A 17,099-nucleotide genomic window follows, 5' to 3' on the forward strand; every position below is an offset into this window, starting at 1 on the left:
GAACTATATATTGAACTAGCGTGGGCACATCGTACAATAAGAGTTATAGGCCTGTGATAAGGAGCAAGGCTTCCTTATAATCAAGCTACAAGTCATCGAGGATATGAAGTGTAACATCATACACCACTCATGCACTTGTTCTTACGGTTTTAGTGAAACAAAGGGCTATAGACGGGTGGATGACAATTTCTCCCTTTCGTGAACTTTCCTCTACGTCGCTGGCGTCCGCAGAACTAATTTGTCATATTCAGTGTGCCAGTGCCGCGAGTGGTGGAATAATTGGGCCTCGCTCTGCGATCAGCTAGCCTCAGCTCAGTTGGTAGACCGATCGGCCCAGTAAGGCCTCAGTCCCGGGTTCGTAACCCGTACCAGGACGCATGTTTCTTCAACTGTGAAGCTTTCTTACTGAGGAGCCCGTACATGTTTACTTTGTAGCTTTGTGCTACAGTCGGGTGGACGACAATTTCTCCCTTTCACCTTGCTGGCTTTCGCAGAACTGATTTGCCATATGAGGCAGGACTATTACCGAAGAAGACGGATGAAAAAAACAACACCTACAGGTTTTCTTTTTTTATAGACAATGCAGATTTGATATCAAAAGGCCATAAGCGCATAGAACGTGGCGTTTTTTGCAGACGAGTTCTTAGGCGAGGCGTACATACTTTGCCGCTAAAAAAGCTAGCTTCAGAAGACTCATTAACAAGTGAACTTTTTATTAGTGATTTAGGAGAAGTTGTAGAAATGGCGAATTTGAAGACAGTCATATTGAAATGAACCTACTTTTTTTTTCTTAATCTTGGAAGTCGCACCTCATTCAAGTTTTTATCATTGAACTTCAACGGCAAATCTAGGCGACATCGAAACACAGGGCCGCGGGAGCGCAGAAAAGACGGCCCCGCTATCATATAAGACCTAAACGCTCCGTGGCGACGTGGGCGAGGAAGTTTGGATAGTAGCTGCCACGATTACCCCAGAAGCTTGCCATGCTTTGCTCGGCAAGCTTCTGGGGCAGTGTGTCGGGTCAGGATTCGCCGTGGCATGCTATCATTCGCACTTCAGCCCAGACTTTCTTATAAGGCCTTGTCGACGGTCGCCCAGCGGGACGCGCTCAGTTTAGATTTCCTCGACTGAGCTTCGAAATTTTATTATGAATGTCTAAACTTAGGTGCGATTTTCAAGATTTTCAAAAAATGGGTCGGCATCGAAATGTAAGTGCCTTCAAATTTTCCGTCTGGGAAGCGGCCCCAAGGTACAATAAAAAAACTTAATTATGTTTTTGATAATTAATCTTCTGAAGCTCATGCTATTAGCAGTAAAGTATGCCCGCCTCGCCCAGGAACTCGCATGCAAGAATGTCGCGCGCTCGCTGCGCTCATTACCTATTCATAAAAAAATTATTGTCTAAAAAACACCCTGTATAATGAATTCGCTTCGCAGATTTGGAAGGAGAGTTGTATGCGTGGAGTATCATGAACTATTCAACACTGGAATGGATTGATGCATATGATGCTCACTGTGCTCAAGAAAGTCGCGATGAAAAATACTGTAGCCATAGAGAAAGGGATAGAACCAGAGCGGGACTCGGCGAAAATTGGAAACAGCAAACACGTCACGCTATAGTATTAACGCCGACGAATTGGGGTCGCGAGCATCGAAAAAAAGAAGAATGTGAAATGAGATTAACAGAAATTGTCCTATTTTTTTATTCTTTCCCGGAAAAATTAAAAACCTCTGCGTATAAATTAAATTAAACTTTGCGGCTTACTTCCGTTGCCTAGCGGCAGGCGAACCGGCGTATGACGAGCCAGATGTTTGCGTCATTCGTCAGATGCACCGCTGTAGCGAGAGAGACCGGCCGTGCATCTGAGCGTTGGAATGTTCGGGCACCCGTCTGCCTGTTTTTCTATTTTGGGATTTAGCCTGGTTTGGTGGCCTCCCGGCGAATTATTGCGTTCTTTCAGAACTTCGGCAAGGCAGCACTGCACTATTGGACTATGGCAAGGTGAGAAACTTTGTTCGACAGTCTGCGACGCACTTCCAGCAATTAGGCTTACTGCACGGCACCTAGGCTAGACTTGCGACGCAGTTAACGCAAAACAGCGTCGCCGTCGTGGAGCAGTTAATTTGAATTATTGAATCGTACTGGGAGATGTTTGCAACGCTTCCTATGAGCCCCAATATTATTTAAACTAATTTCGGTAGTTTTTGGGCACGCTAGTAACACAGGGTGCTGTGACGCAGTTTCGCATGTGCTGAATTTTACTGCGACAAGTTTTGGCGCTTTCTCTGACTGCCAACATTATTGAAACAAATTTCATTAGTTTTTGGGCTGCCTTTCGAGCGCAGTGGGTGCACCTGGCGCTGTGACTCGGTTAGCGAAAATCAGCTCCGCCTTGGTGCGCGGTTTCGCCCTTTAATGCACTGACAAGTTCATGGCGCTTTTCTTTCTCCGACGCGCAACATTGTTGAAAATTATTTTCGGTACTTTTATGTTATGAGGCCCGCTCGCCGCGCCTGTTGTGACGCAGCGAAAAGCAGCTCGGCCGTGATGACAGTTAGTTTGGCGCGTACTGAATCTTACTGCGACAGCTTTGTCGCAATTTTTATGTCCCCGCAACAACTTAAGCCTTCTTTCGATACCCACGCTTGTCGAAAACGCGACGAGCAATCGTCAAGAGTGTAACACGGCAGTGCGTTGCTTGCGCTTGCAGAACGCACAAGAGATAAGCCAAGGAGCTCAAACGCCAGCAACTAGTAACTAGAAAATTCTGTCTTCTGAACGGCACCTACGCATTTTGTCTTGAGTGTGAGTAGAAGGAATTCTGCGAGTGTTGTTATGTATGGCCGGACGCCAAGGGCCCTACGTCATCCCCTTCCCCTCTCAACTTGGTCGGGAACCCTGGGTGAGACATCATCCCCTTCCCTTCTCAACTTGGTCGGGCACAATGGGTGAGACCTCATCCCCTTCCCCTCTCAACTTCGTCCGGCACCATGGGTGTGACGTCATCCCGTCCCCCTCTCATGGCCGGACCCCACGCTACCGGAGAGGTCACTCACCCGACCCTCTCCCCGGATTCGTCGAAACGAGGATCGACTTCTTCCCGTGCTTGGTATTGCAGGAGGAGGGGCCTTCTCTCTGTGCCTGTCAAGCGTGATCAACGAAAGCAAGATCCCGCCCACACGATTGTAGAAAGCCTATTTACGGGGCTCCGAAATGTACTTGTGAGAGACTTCATACTTGATACATCATGCTTTTCTTATTTTCTTTCAACTACCTTTGAATAAACAGTGCAAGTTTCGCACTAGCAAATCGTCGTCTCGCCCTTGCTCGGTCGCCATGGTCTACCGGATGCCTGCAGCTCGCCGACAACGCCCCGCTACCCAGTAAGGAAAGGTCGGTCGAGCTTCGAAAGGCAGGCGCCGCTACTTCTCGGCAGCAGTACGGTACGCTACCCTGGAGTACGCAAGAGACAGGTCGCTAGCAGTGGGGCCGCCTACCAATGCAATAAACGGGTTGGTAATGGAGGGATCGCCCTAAGGTGCAACAAACTGGTGGCAGCGGGTGGGATCGCCTACAAATGCAACAAACTCGTTGCTAGCGGTGGGATCGCCCCCCTGAAGCACAACAAACTGGCTGGCAGCGATTGCGATACGGAATCCTGGAAACTGCAACTTGGACGAAAACTACGAGATCGTAGCCTCTTCGTCCTGGCAACAGCGTTCGGAAAAAAGGTGTCTGGATAATGACTGCATATGGTGAGTGCACGGCTTTTCTTCACTGAGATATCACTTCGCTTTTACGTATTTTTTGGAAAGTACATAGCAGTGATTTTATCTTTAAACTGTTGACGGAAGTTTGAGTACATCAAGGTTGTATAGAGTGAAGGTTTAGCAGCACTAAGAGCAGCCATGATCTTGAAGGCAATAAAGAAGCCGGAATTGTTGAGCTTGGCCAAAGAGTTGGGCCTCCAAATTGCCGAATCAAAGAGAAAGCCGGAGATCATTGAGGCGATCGAAGCGACCGGGGCAGACGACGAGCAACTGACGGAATGCCTCAAGAGCATTAAAGAAAAAGAAGAGCGTAAGCGCCTCGAGAAAGTGGGAAAAGAAGAGCGTAATCGCCTAGAGGAAAAAGAAGAGCGTAAGCGCCTAGAGGAAGAAGAAGAGCGTAAGCGCCAACAGGAAAAAGAAGAGCGTAAGCGTCTAGAGAAAGAGAAAAGAGAAGAACGTAGGCAAAAGCACGAGAAAAGCGGTAGCGGCATTGAAAAAGCAGATACAATATTTTCAGCAGGTAAAGGAACAAAGACAACGCCTGTATGAAAATTCTGTAGGCAGTACAGAGCTAAAGAATGAGAATGATCTAGCAGACTTTCGCCAAAAGCCGACGAGAAAAGTATTGCCTGTGAGATTAGGGGCCCAGTTATACTCGAACGGAAAGGGCTAGCTGTTAACGATGCCTTAGTGGCAACAGAGGCCTTTAAAGGCCAGAGTTAGAGCGACGAGGTGCTGTGCCAACAGAGGACTGTAGAGACAGCTAGGCCAGCTGCGAACAAATTGGCACAGTTACCACGCGTGTGCGTCGCATCTCATGGTAGCGAGTTCGTTAGCGAGGTACAGAATACTGCGGACTTGACGGACGCGAGCACCCATGTCGAATCAGATCTGCGTACCGAAGTGAGGTGCCAGCTGGACGATGCAGTTGAGAGTAGTTCTCAGGATGGCGAGCTCCGTAGCTCACGAGAGAACAACTGCATGGTTCAGGGATTGGTGCGGCTCTCCGCCAGTCTAGGTAGCCTAGAGATGGATGATTTAATTAGGAATCATTTGGACTGTGCGTGTGAGACAGCGCTCGAGACCCGGCCTGTGCGTCGATGCACAGCGTGAGCTGGGAAATGCAGTAGAGGGCAGTTCGCAAGAGTGCGAGTTGCATAGCTCGAGTAAAGCCTGCTGCATTGTGCCAGAGTCGGTTGAGCTGTCCGCCAGTCGACGCAAAGGTAGAGTCGATTTAAATGATAATCACTCAGACTGTGCGGGCAAGAGACCGATCCAGGCCGATAAGAGGTGTAACGGCCAGCACGAGGCGCCAGAAGGCGACATGAAGGATAGTTCAAAGAGAAAGCGCCGCAGAAAGAAGCGCCGTAAGGATCGGAATGCGGTGGCTAAAGTAGCGAAGCCAGAAGGCGACAGGTAGGAGAATTCAAAAAGAAAGCGCGGCAGAAAGAAGCGCCGTAAGGATCGGAATGCGATGGCTAAAGTAGCGAAGCCAAAGACGGCAACAGGCGCGAAAAGGCAGGGCGCAGCACAAAGAAAGGTGCGATCGTCTCGGACGATGTTGACGCATCAAACACGTTCGAGCCATCAGTCAAAAGGGGACCGAGAAGCATGTTCTGCACGGACGCGGAAAAAGGGCGCGGGGCAGTTAAATTCCTCGTCGTTCCGTCGTTCTTTTCGAGGCTCAGCGTGCAGTACAAAGAAGCGCAAGGTGGCAAGACGAGACCAAGATGGGAGTAGCGACGCGGTCAAACGAGGTTATGATGAAAGCGGGGTTCCAGGACGCAAATTGGCAGGGGACTCTAACGTCTTGGGGGAGCTGATAGTGAGTCAGCCCTTTTGTTGTTCCTCCGTAGCCAGAGTAGCTTTCGGTCCGCCACCCCCTCGAGTACGGCTCAAAGTATGAGTCAGTCAAAAAACGTTTGAAACGGGGAGACCAAGGGAGCTTCCGTAGAAATGAAGTGTTTTGTTTTATTTTTGGACATTTGGAAATTTTCGCGATTTGAGACTACAGTTTCTTTCAATATGTAAGGTATGAGCTCTGTTTGTGTTTTGTTAGAGCAGCTCGAGATTTGAAAGACGCCGTTTTTTGTAAACGCGTAGTATCGCGAGGTGTTCATTAATAAGTAGATAGGCTTTCATTTTTGTGGGTAAGTAACCTGAGTGTCAAGGTTATCGTTGAGAGGCCTATGGTAACGCGTGTGTGTTTCAGTTAACCTTCTTCTTTTTATGCGTTTTTATTTCTAAGGTTAAGCGCGTAAGTTTTCAGTGGGTGCATGATTTGCACCGAGAAGCGTTCTTAGTTCCATTAGCGCGTGTCCTGTGTGGACGGAAGGAAGCAGAATTATGACTGGGTTGCTCGTGTGTGTTGAGGGCAGCCGTATTCTGACTTCTCTAGTGAGCGTGCGTAGAACGAGTTATTAGCAGACGCAATTTGTTAGGAGTTCTGCGGACTGCGTAAATTAAGCAATTTTAGATGCTCGTTTAAGCTACGAGTCCTGTAGGGACTAAAGGAAGAAACGTGAGTCGGCGTAATGAAAAGTTTGCCTACGACGCAAGTACGCGTTCTGAATAGTTACCACAAGGCTAGCGCGCTTGTGATTGCGTGCTTGTGAAGATGGCCAGACTGTTCAGTGGCACCAATACGTGCGATAAGTACGCCACTGCGATAGGTTGGAAACATGAGGTTCGTATAGTTTGGGCGATGCAGAAGCCAGCTTGCTATATCGCTGGTTCATGAAGGGTGAGCTTAACGGCAATGCCGACGGTTTAAGTCGTTGCCCCTAGAGTATCGAAACCTCATACGCATCCGGGTTTCCGTGGCTTTTTTTTTTCTTTCGTGCACTCATATGTTCCCGAAGTGAAGCCGATTGTTAGCTGATTTTAATAACCACGTCCTAACGCTTTCAAGAAATGGCTGTTTTTAGTGTTGAAGGGGGGAGGACGCGCGTTGGAAATGGGAAAGGTGTAGCGGGTTTTCGTTTTTGTTAAAAGCCGAGTGTGTCTTGGGGGAGAGTGGCCTTGTGCTCGCTGCTTTGTGGTTGTGGGTCCGGCACTGTTCTGTGGTGATTGCTTGCCCACGCAGGAGACGACAAATGGCCAGACCTGCTTGCAAGACCAACTTCACCAGACCGGACTAGGGAGAAATGTCACAAGAGCGCCACGAGGACGGATGACCACTCCCCGGAATCTACCTGCTACGAACAAAGGGTTCGTGACCTCTACGGAGAATCCTGAACGAAAACGCCGATCCCTCGTACAGCGGCTGCTGGCCCCTACACGTCGGGATCTTCCTCCCCCAGCGGAGAGTCTGTTAGGTATGGCCAGACGCCAAGGGCCATACGTCATCCCCTTCCCCTCTCAAATCGGTCGGGCACCATGGGTGAGACGTCATCCCCTTCCCCTTTCAACTTGGTCGGACACCGTGGGTGAGACGTCATCCCCTTCCCCTCTCAACTTGGTCGGGCACCGTGGGTGTGACGTCATCCCCTTCCCTTCTCATGGCCGGACCCCACGCTACCGGAGAGGTCACTCACCCAACCCTCTCCCCGGATTCGTCGAAACGAGGATCGACTTCTCCTTCCCGTGCTTGGTATTGCTGGAGGAGGGGTCTTCTCTCTGTGCCTGTCATGCGTGATCAACGAAAGCAAGATCCCGCCCACACGATTGTAGAGAGCCTATTTAAGGGGCTCCGAAATGTACTTGTGAGAGACTTCATACTTGATACATCATGCTTTTCTTATTTTCTTTCAACTACCTTTGAATAAACAGTGCAAGTTTCGCACTAGCAAATCGTCGTCTCGCCCTTGCTCGGTCGCCATGGTCTACCGGATGCCTGCAGCTCGCCGACAACGCCACGCTACCCAATAAGGAAAGGTCGGTCGAGCTTCGAAAGGCAGGCGCCACTACTTCTCGGCAGCAGTAAAGTACGCTACCCTGGACTACGCAAGAGACAGGTCGCTTGCAGTGGGATCGCCTACCAATGCAACAAACGCGTTGCTAACGGAGGGATCGCCCTGAGGTGCAACAGCGTCCAGCATGCTCTGGTTGAGAGCCTGTGTTGTGGCCACCTCTGTGTATTCGTAGCGTACTATCGCGTCGGTCGTAGCCAAGTTCGGGAAACGCGCCATTGCCCGCGCATTCGTGCTATGAAAGTGCAAGAAATAAGTATTAGGAAGAGGAGAATGCTTGGAATTAGAATGTTTGTGGTATGTACGGTATTGCTTGGGATGAGTCGGGTATTTTCTAAGCCGGGTGTGTAAATACGAACTGCTTTTGTTTGTAATGCCGCCCACTCACCACTTTCGCACGCTTCGCCTCTACAGGCATTATTCTTGCATGTTATTACCAAAATGACGCTTGTAATTTTTCCAGCTCACGTCGTCTGGTGGAGCTTCGTGCGGAAACTACTGCTCCTTACCTGGTGCCAAAACTCCGGATGAATGCACAAAAAGCCCGCGACGAGCATTTACAAATAATAAAATAAACATTAATTTTTCCTCATTTCACAAGGTGTCTTGCGTCTTTATGAAATTGCACGTGGCACATATTCAATGGAGGCTTGTGAAGATCGTTCGCAATCAATTTTTCTTAATAAAATGATTTGCAAATAAATATTTATTAAATAAAAATAAATATATAAATAAATATTTGCTGCAAAAGCAAAAAAAAAACGGAGCAGGCGTGACGTGCACCAGCTAGTATTCAAAACACGCGCGCACAAAACCGAAACCGGATGTGTGCTTCAGGTTTTAACACCCACAGCTTAGTGCGCTGTAGTCAATTCGGCCGCTGTGCTCTATGGGAGTGTCCGCTATTGTTGTATTCATTTCTCTATGCTATAGCTTACTAAGAAATAAACAGAGGAAAGACGGGGGACACACAGTGAAAGAACTACGCGACGATCCTATGCGTTCACTCTGTGTCGAATCTCCGTTCTGTGTTATTTACTTTTTTATGTAAAGAGTAAACGAAATCCAGCAGAAATACTACATATATCAAACTAGCTTGTTAGGGGGCTTCTCATCTCTTTTTTTTCCTTCCTTGTCGCCAATTCCCTTCCTCTAGCCCCTGCCTCATCGATAATGTGCTCCTGAGTAACGTGGTCCAAATGAACACTTTCTGTGCAGACTGCTGTGTTTTTTTCTTAAAAGAACTTTCGGTGCTAGGTACACCGCCTATCGGAAGACACTAATTGAAATCTCAGGAGACAGACGAAAAAAAGCGCACAGTTCGAAAAACGAAACAGCCACGTTAGCTTCGGTTCCGAACCACCACTGGTTGATCGCCGTGCACCTATTGTGCTAATTTACTGCACACAGTTTACTTTGTCGGGCAGCTCTGAGCGCCTTCCAACGAAACTTGCTACACGTATTCTCGTTTCAACGACCTTCAGTGACGCCGCTTCGACTCGAGATCGCCAATCAAAAGGGCAAGGTGGCTTCCCCGTAAGGTCGATGGCCATCCGACACGTGGCGAGTGCGCGCCCATGAAAGTGTGGTAACTTGAGGGACAACACGCACGCAATAGGCTCAATGCACCAAAGTTCGGAATTTTACTAGCGCTCGCATGGGCAGCTGCGCAGCTCGACATGTTATTGGAAGCAAGGCTGTAGTGTGGTGAAAGCTGACTAATTATCCATAAATGTATCCCGGATCGTATGCACATCGCTTATACAGTGGATAGGTTTCTAAGAGGCGGTAGCCAATGGTGATACAGAATGTGTTACTAGCGAAGGAATCTCGTAAATCCTCATCAATTCCGACAAACAAAAGAAAGCTTTGTAAGTACAGCCACTGTTGCGGGCGCAGGAATCAGGACTCATATTCACGCACACACACACAAAAAAAGGTATTCAGTCACAATAGTTCGTCAGAGCACATTCGGGCCAGCTCTGTTGCCGGACACCTTATTAACGAAGGCTACCGGCTGATGGCAACGAACACTTACCAACAAAAGCTTCGTGAATTCGGCCCCAGAGTCTGGCTTACGTTAGCACTTGATTGGCCGATTGGCTGGCATTTGCTCTTACGAACAATTTTAGGGTAATAACTTTTTTGTGCATAGGGACCAGCCTCGGGTCACGAAGTGGAACAATTACCCGATATTTCCCCCTCAGTGTGTCAAGGGCCAATTCTAACCCAGGCTCGCGTATTTCGGCCGCACTGAATCTTAGGAGCTGCTCTGCTGGCGCCTAAAAAGAAAAAAACAAAATAACAATCATTGCATTATCGAGGCCCAAGACTCCCTCTGCTTCTAAGGCCGAATTCACAAATGTTGTGTAAAGGGAAGTACCAAATAGCCCACCAATGTACCATGCGGAATTCATAAAGCTTTTCATTAGTATTAAGACCTCTTTTCCATCGGTTGGCAAATAATGTGCGCGTCATCCCGACTAGTATGTCATTTCCACTTAGGAGCAGTTATACCATAATTACTTTATTTTGCGAATACAGGCCCCGTTATTTGTTTTCCCCATCTGTAAGTGTCTCGCTGATTTTTTGAATAATAAACACGATTCCATCAGCTACTATTTCTTGGCACAGAGACCGGAGAAATAAAAGCAATACATTAAAAATGGAAGGGACGACACATACTTTCCACGGTATTCAAACACTAAGAAACAAATTTTGCATAGAATTTGTGCTCCCATTCTAGGTATAACGCAGCAAAGTTCTCAGCAGAGCTTTCTGCATTGTAGGAGTAAGGTGCCTATTTGTGAAAGAAGAAAGGTTCTTTTCTGCTTTATCGTATAACATAAGATTGGGTCGCTTGACTCGAGCTGGTGTGTACGACGACTTTACCATTATAATTTGCAGCGTAATCGACCTTCTGTCGATCAAAATTCTCCCCATTTCCTGCAGAATATCGTGGAAGAAAAATTCGGTATTGCGAAGCCGGTAAAGATCCTAATGAGTTTTACAAACAGCGTCATCTGGCGGCGTTTCGTACCAAAAAACCTACTCTCAAGTTGCCGTCTCTTGTACGCCCGGCCGATAGCGGTCCCTTCATTCAGGTCCCGTAATTGTAAAACGTTCTACTCACTTCCCTGCCATTTATTACGTGAGCATTCTGCAAACATTTTCCGTTTACACTCAGCTTCAGTATTTCTGGCTCAAATATTTACGTTTGTTCACCCATCTTGCCTACGTATTTCGTTGAATGATCCCTCCTGAGACCTCTTACTTTCCTATAGTCATTGGAGAAATGGCTCAATACTTTGCTCATACGTTGTAGAAAGCAATATCGGTGTTTCAGAGAACATATTAGGTGTCCGTTCCCGACACATGAGCACTGATGAAGTAGTTTGACGCCATATTCGTAGCTTAGCTACAACTGCATTAAGAGGCAGTTCTGCGTACTTTGTAAATACCTATGAGCCAACGCAATATGTACTGGTTATGTGTTGTAATTTATTGTTTTATTACTCAAAACATCGCTGCGCACACCAACACTGTATAGTCGGTTACATTCAGTGTTGTATTCTGGAGCCTAGCTCGCGTGCCTGTCAGGCGAGGAACCAACGATCCGCTCTATACGCCAGCGAGGTAAGCAAACTACGCTTAAAAAAGAACACACCCTAGACACCAGAGAAGAAAGAGAAAAGGATGCATAGAAAGGCAGGGAGGTTAACCAAAGGTACTTTCGGTTGGCTACCCTGCAAGAGGGTAGGTTTAAGGGGGATAAAAAGAGAGCGGAAGGGGGAGATATGAAGAAAGAGAGACGAGCACGAACAAACCGCGTACAGAAAAGATTGGACTACCCTCCGGGGTTACGGAAATGATTGAGTTGAAGTGGCCTGCTGAGCGCCGACTTTCGTAACTTGCGAGGGTGCAATGCCCAGTACGCAAATCACAGGTCTAACACGATGCCTCTACACTTTCTCCGCCTACAGTAAAAGAGCATCGAAGAAATTCAACACGATCAACTCAGCAAGAGTGACTAAATGGCAACTTTGCAGTTTCGCGCGCAGAGAGTACCACACGATAGCTTCCAGCTGCTACTTCTGCCGCCGCGCGACAGGACCAGGCTAATGTATTCCGGTTAGCTCAACTAGGTTTGGCTAACAGCCAGCTAGGCCGGCCATGTGGTGGCTATTATACTTCTGTGTCCGTTTTCTATTCTGCCTTCCGGATTGAGCCGATGAGCGGAGGTCGCGAGTGCGCTGCCTTGAATACTCGCACCAGTGAAAGTACTTTTTTTTTTCTTGTTGCGCTTTCGACTATGTGATTGAGGTTCGGGCAGCAGACGTTCCACAATTTAACCTTACCGCAACTTGTTCCGGCAAATGAATGGTGCGTATTTCTATCTAAATATCATCCGCGCGTGTATGAAGCGCGAAAATTTTCAATTGCCCGTAATTCTGCAAAAAACGGAGCACAAAAATTGAGTGGAAGTAAGTCTTATTAACGCTGCTGTTTACCTGCTCATCGGAGGCATGCGATGTAAGAAATTTGCTGCTTTCGGATGACATTTTACACGAATTCGCGTAGGTGTGCAAGGTGATGTTTGCCCTCGTGATAAAATACAGTTGAGGAGGTGTATTCTTGAGGATGACATGCATCCTTCAAAAGAGTGCCGGTCACAGCTCGTCTGCAGCAGAGGTTGGACTGAGTGGGCTCGTGAACACACGGAGTCGCTTGCAGTTATGAAGGCACCGGCATGAACAGCAAACCGCTTTCATTCTGTCGAGAGGAGCGAGTAAAGTGCACGACACATGTGCATAATCACACTTTATCACGCAGTGCTCACGTCGTAGCGGCATCGAATCATAGTAGGGAGATCTATGATTTAACAGTAGGCTCATACTTCTGTGCGCGCGTCTGACAATCTCCGAGGAAATTTGTGTAGTCAACGCATAAGGAATGACACAGCAAAATTATTGATGTTTTATCATGAGGGACTTTCGCACTTTCTGTGGGGCTTTTTTTTTCAGTCTTTCTTTTGCGCACTTCACGAAACAAGCCAACTGTCATTAAGTCGGCTGGGACTGTTGGCTTTTTTCGTTCATTAGCCCTAGTAATAACCCTTCGTAAATAGCTTCACTCAAGCGCATGGTTGACAGGGAAGAGCGAGCTCACCCGCCGGCGTCCCAATCGGAGCAGCCACGAGGTTCCCGAAGTGGTTCCGCTCTGCCGCACAAGGCCAGCAACAGTGGCCCACACGTGTAGTGCCGCTTGAAGCCGCCCGCGCGAGTGGCAGCAGCGAGGACGACCGCCGCCACGAGGGGCGGGCCCGAGCAGTGCGCGCGCGCGGAGGGGCGGCGCCACCGGCCGCGCACTGCAGCCCGAGGAGGAGGGTCGCCAGCGCCTCCTCACGCGCGGCCCAGACGGAGGCGCTCGGGGACCGTAGGACCCTAGGTGCTTAGTCATCGCCGTGCACGGGCCTATTCGTGCGCACGGCGGACCCCGGTTCCGCTCACTGAGACGCGACTCGCCCATGTCTCCTGCTGGCAGCTGCAAGTGCTGTCTTGAGCAGAGACAGTGGCCATACCAAATTAAACAGCCTAAACAGAGCAGTTTCTTGGATCTATTGATGCACTTTAACCTCTGCTGCTGATGACTTCACTCTAAAAACGGCTACACCCTTTAGGGTGTATATTTCTCCCACAACAATAATCGTCATCTTTCTTGCCCGCGTTTCCTTTCTTTAACGCTGCGAGCCCGGTACTTCCCAGTCACGAACGGCACGCGCGTCATCAGTGTGACGTAGCATTCTCGACAGGAAAGTAGCGAGCGCCGAGTTTTCAAGAAAGGAAACGCAAGCTAGGCAGATGGCGATTATTGTTGTGGGACAAATATACACCCTGTTGGAACCTCAGTGCTGACCCCCGTTGTTGCAATCGGACCGTTGGCGCCCGTTGTTTAAAATGGGTCGCAAGCCCCAAGGGTAGCGTTGGCCTGGCGGCCTGGGGCACACTGGAAGCATCCGAAGGTCCCAGCAAAGCATGAGTCGACTGCTAACAGAACAACTTGTTTATTCTAGCATCGCAAAGAGCGGGCGGTCAGGTCGACCGAAGTAGAGAGACGGGAGAGCACCCAAAGGGTGCAGCCGTTTTAAGATTGTTCTGCATATATCAATTTCTCTTTTTTTTCTTTCTTTCTTCATTGAACACAAGGTGACGTTGACATTAAGGTATAGCGTAGGCTCAAAATTATCACAAGATGAAAACAGAGATAAAGGCTAGAGTGAAAGTGCCGCAGATGAAGTTTCAGAAGCTAACACAAATGTCCCATGGCGCGGAGAGGCGTGACTTTTAGTCTTGAATGCCGGGGTGTACGCGGAGTCGATTCTGATACGATACAACAGCGTTACTTCTTCGCGAGTAAGTCAATGGGTCGGTTTAGGACGATTCAGTCTTGTGGATCGCACTAAAGTGATTGCGGGTTGCATCGTTAGAGCTCTCATAAATAATTCGCACGCTAACTTTTGGGACGTATGTTATCGCTATATGTGCAAGCGTCAGCTTTCTCATTTACTTCAATTCATACGTAGAATGGGATCCAGTGAAATGTTGCGTTAAATCCCTTGTTCATTAGATTTTTATTGAGTCCCAGATATTGCCTTGCAAACTTCTCTCTAGGTAGGCTATGGTGTAATCGTTGTAATGCTACTTTAAGTCCGTCAGCACTCCAACGTCTCGTGCAGTATAGGGGCGTAGGTTACGGAAAGCCGCGGTAACTGTGGCGCGTTCCGCTGCTGTAGACAAAACTACGCTATCCAGGCGACCAGACCATGACCCATTAAGGGAGGGTACGCAGAATGCCGCTGCGCAGCTGTCTGTGGGCACACCGACCCGTCTGTGTACACCTGTAGGTGGCTTTAAAACGCTGTGCTCAAATGGTCCAGCTCAAGAAACTTTGCTTCGGCGGTTGAAATGGTGCATTTCGCCGGAAGGTGTGATAGACTGAGGCTGCAGGTAACATCGTCCGAAAACGAACTTGGCAGGTCGAGGCGACCCCGTTTAGCCCATTGTAATCCCAAAAGTTGGAAGGTGTTCCGCATCGCATGGAAATGGGAACGAGTTCTTACTCTTAGCCGCCGAAGAAGTGCTGCGCCTGCGGGGCACCGGCCCAGCCTCAATAGCAGCCTCAGCAAGGCTTGAGATGCCAAAAGGCGCAGTGGATGAGAGTCCGCTTCATTACTAACTTTCTTGTTTGAAGCCGCCTGAAGAACTCCCATCGTCAAGCGAAGTCCCCTTCCGTGCATTGCCTCCAAGCCCTCGAATTGAGTTGGTGGCGGTGATATCAGCGGCAGCTTATAAAGAAGGCGATTTGTTATTAGTGCAGCGTTCAGTTTAAGCATGGACGTAGGATTGTTTTTCCAACGTACACTTGCCATGCGAAGAAGTTCGTTGACTCTTTGCACTGATGCAGCCAAAACACTTTCAACTGCACGTCGCCATAGTTGCCTGCTGTCGATGGTGACGCCCAGGAATTGAACACTATCTATAGTGGCACCACGAATTGTATGCACTCTAATATTCAGAGTCAGGGGTGTTGACTTCCAACTCACTCCCAGGAAAAGCATGAAGGCAGATTTTTCCGCTGATAAAAGTGGACCAAGCGTCGATAAGTGGCCTTCGAGTGGAGATTGCGCCTTGGGCTGTCCGCGCAAATGTTTGTGTTGGTACCCCGAAATCCAAATGCAGATGTCACATGCGTATATGGACATTTCAGCTACCGTAAAACCTACTTTCAATGTGCACTGTAACATGTACTGGGCTTCTCGCGCGCAACGCAATGTAAAAAATACAGCGTTACGCGTGTAGCGGAAAAGAACCGTCGCGTGCCCTTATATGTGGGCCGCGTCAGCTGTCCGGCGGGGAAAGGGAAAAAATACTGAAACAGAAGAGAGTTCTGCGGTCGCACGCCCGACGGCGGCGCGCGCACATCTGCCGGCGCCTGTCCACGCGATGAACGTGCATGCGTATCTCGTCGCGGTGCGGCAGCGTCGCCATGCGTCGGATGCGGCGGGAACGCGGCTGCCGGGGAGCTGGTTACGCGGTGTGTTGAAGATTGGATATACAGTTAAACTGTAAATGTTGTCATCGTGCACGTGGGCAACATTAGAAAAGTTCCCCATCTAGTAGATGAGCAGGTAAGTCCCATCGTTAATGACTTCAGGCCATTGTGCGGTCATTCGTGGTACCGTTGCCGCAACGAGTGTGCAAGTAGTCTTTGTTTTGCATCCCGCCAGCAGTGTTCGCCGCTGAGATGTGTTTCACGGGGCTTGCTTGCTTCGGCGTACTTCGGCGAAGTGAATAAAAAAGCCAAATCTGTGGAGCAAACTGCAATGTCTGCGTCAGCACATTTTCTTATAACATCGCTTGCCTTTCATTTCCCTTTCGAAGCATTTCAGGAGTGAAGATAAGGTACATGATCAAAGAAAGCAAATACCTCCCATTGTTTACTGACACGATGAAAAGCCTTGCTGCGAGAGACATTATATGGGGACAGGCTGTATATAGGTCCAGTTGATTACAAATACTTCTGGTGATGAAAAGTTCTATAAATATATCTTTTGCATTTCCCGACGAACTCCTTACTTTTTACAGTGGACAGCAATGACTGTGGTGCTCTGCAAACAAGTAAAAAATTGAATTACGCATCGAAATTTTATTTTATGGTCACCTTGGCGTATTCAAGAACTAAAAAAATAGCAATATAGAAAACAATTGACTAAAAAAAAGGCAGAAACTTGAACTTCTGAATGGCATGCTGCAGGCTTCTGAGAGTGCTAGATGTATTTGCCATGAACGCTTTTTACCATATGAAGACAAAAAAAAAATTGGGATTTTACGTGCCAAAACAACTTTCTTATAATGAGGCACGCCGTAGTGCGGGACTCCGGAAATTTCCACCACCTGAGGCTCTTGACCGTGCACCAAAATCTAAGAACACGGGTGTTTTCGCATTTAGCCCACATCGAAATGCGGCCGCCATGGCCGGGATTACATCCCGCCACCTCGTGCTCAGCAGCCTAACACCATAGCCACTGAGCCACCACGGCGGGTAGCATATAAACACTTGCAATGCCGTATGAAGACTTGCTCGGCACATTGGGCTGCGCCAGTGCTGCTGTGTCAGCGCACTCATCAATTATGTACCTTCAGGTGCTGCTGCTGGCTATCCTCGGTCATGCGCCTTCCCCCTCAGTTTCAACGGTTCTTCTGGGGCCTCCCCTGGCCAACATACACAGCACGCGCTGGATCCTGGCGTTGCCCGGCATCTGGTTGGACGCTCCGTGTGCTTCGCCGACAGGAATAGCCTTTCCTTCGTCCATTGTCTCTCAACCCGGCACCGAGTCACTTGCCACACCCCTTCAAA

The 17,099-nt window shown here is 48.6% G+C and overlaps 1 protein-coding gene across 4 annotated transcripts in view; it reads right to left on the minus strand.

Annotated features, from left to right (window-relative positions):
- LOC135921356 (collagen alpha-1(XVIII) chain-like) overlaps nucleotides 1-12,990 on the minus strand; it is an 840,088-nt gene extending 827,098 nt beyond the window's left edge. For all 4 annotated transcript variants that reach the window (XM_065455691.1, XM_065455690.1, XM_065455689.1 and 1 more), the window contains exon 1: nucleotides 12,852-12,990. The gene's annotated coding sequence lies outside the window, so the exon portion shown is untranslated. The remainder of the gene's footprint in view (nucleotides 1-12,851) is intronic.
- Nucleotides 12,991-17,099: the final 4,109 nt, after the last annotated feature.

This window comes from Dermacentor albipictus, unplaced genomic scaffold (genome assembly GCF_038994185.2).
Source record: "Dermacentor albipictus isolate Rhodes 1998 colony unplaced genomic scaffold, USDA_Dalb.pri_finalv2 scaffold_12, whole genome shotgun sequence".
Classification (NCBI taxonomy): Eukaryota; Metazoa; Arthropoda; class Arachnida; order Ixodida; family Ixodidae; genus Dermacentor; species Dermacentor albipictus.